Genomic DNA, 940 nt, shown 5'->3' with positions numbered 1-940 from the left:
TTTTTTCACATCTTGTTCTTCATTCTGAACTGTGGAGATTTTAATTGGAGATCTTCAGAGGGATAAATTGGCTTCGACAGCAGCTCTATTTTTTTGGGTATATTTCATCTTCTTTCTTCTAATTTGTAAGTTTTGGTGCTTTGATGTTTTGGCTGGTTATATGCACGTTTTTGTGCTTTGTTTGAGACTCTCTTGTACCTTATTTGATTATAGTGAAGCTATTTCATTGGTCTGGACGACCCGTGATTTTTACCTCTCACATTGAGAGAATTTTCTACGTTAAAATCTCGGTGTGTTCTTGTTATTGCTTTACTTGTTATATTTGCTTGTTATAGTTGCTGCCATATTGTGTTGTGAGTGCTTCTATATTGTTCTTGTGTTGAACATTTGTATCGTTTTCGCTGTTAGGCTCTTTCAGATAGACGATGCTGGTGGTGCGGAGGGCTATGAAAAGGAAAGCATCATTGTTCATTCAATTGAATATTTTTTTAAACAAAAATTTCTCTGGGAATATCCATGAGAACATATTACCATTTTTTAAGCCTAAAAAGTAAAAACACACATTTCTGAGCCCTCTTATCTAATTTCTTTCTATGAGCTTCTAAGGAGAAGCGAAGGTAAGGCACCCAAGAATTTTAAAGTGGCTGATATCAGGCACTTTGTTGAAGAGCTTTTCATATGCATGGACTGCAGTCATCACTATAATAAATTAATAACTTTTTATTATTTTTCAATATTTTTTTAAAGATTGGAATGAAACTCGAATCTGTAACTTTGATTAGGTGGGAGATTGTCATTTGAACTATAGTTCGTTGGTTATTGATTTTTAACATTAGTAATAAGTTAATATTGAATATCTATATTTATGTTAATATATCTTTTATTTTTTTGATCTTGATAGATTTAGTTATACTAAATAAAATATAATTGACCGAAAAAA

Source organism: Arachis ipaensis, chromosome B05, assembly GCF_000816755.2.
Source record: "Arachis ipaensis cultivar K30076 chromosome B05, Araip1.1, whole genome shotgun sequence".
Lineage (NCBI taxonomy): Eukaryota > Viridiplantae > Streptophyta > Magnoliopsida > Fabales > Fabaceae > Arachis > Arachis ipaensis.
The sequence above is the reverse complement of the archived record's forward strand: the minus strand, read 5'-3'. Positions refer to the sequence as shown.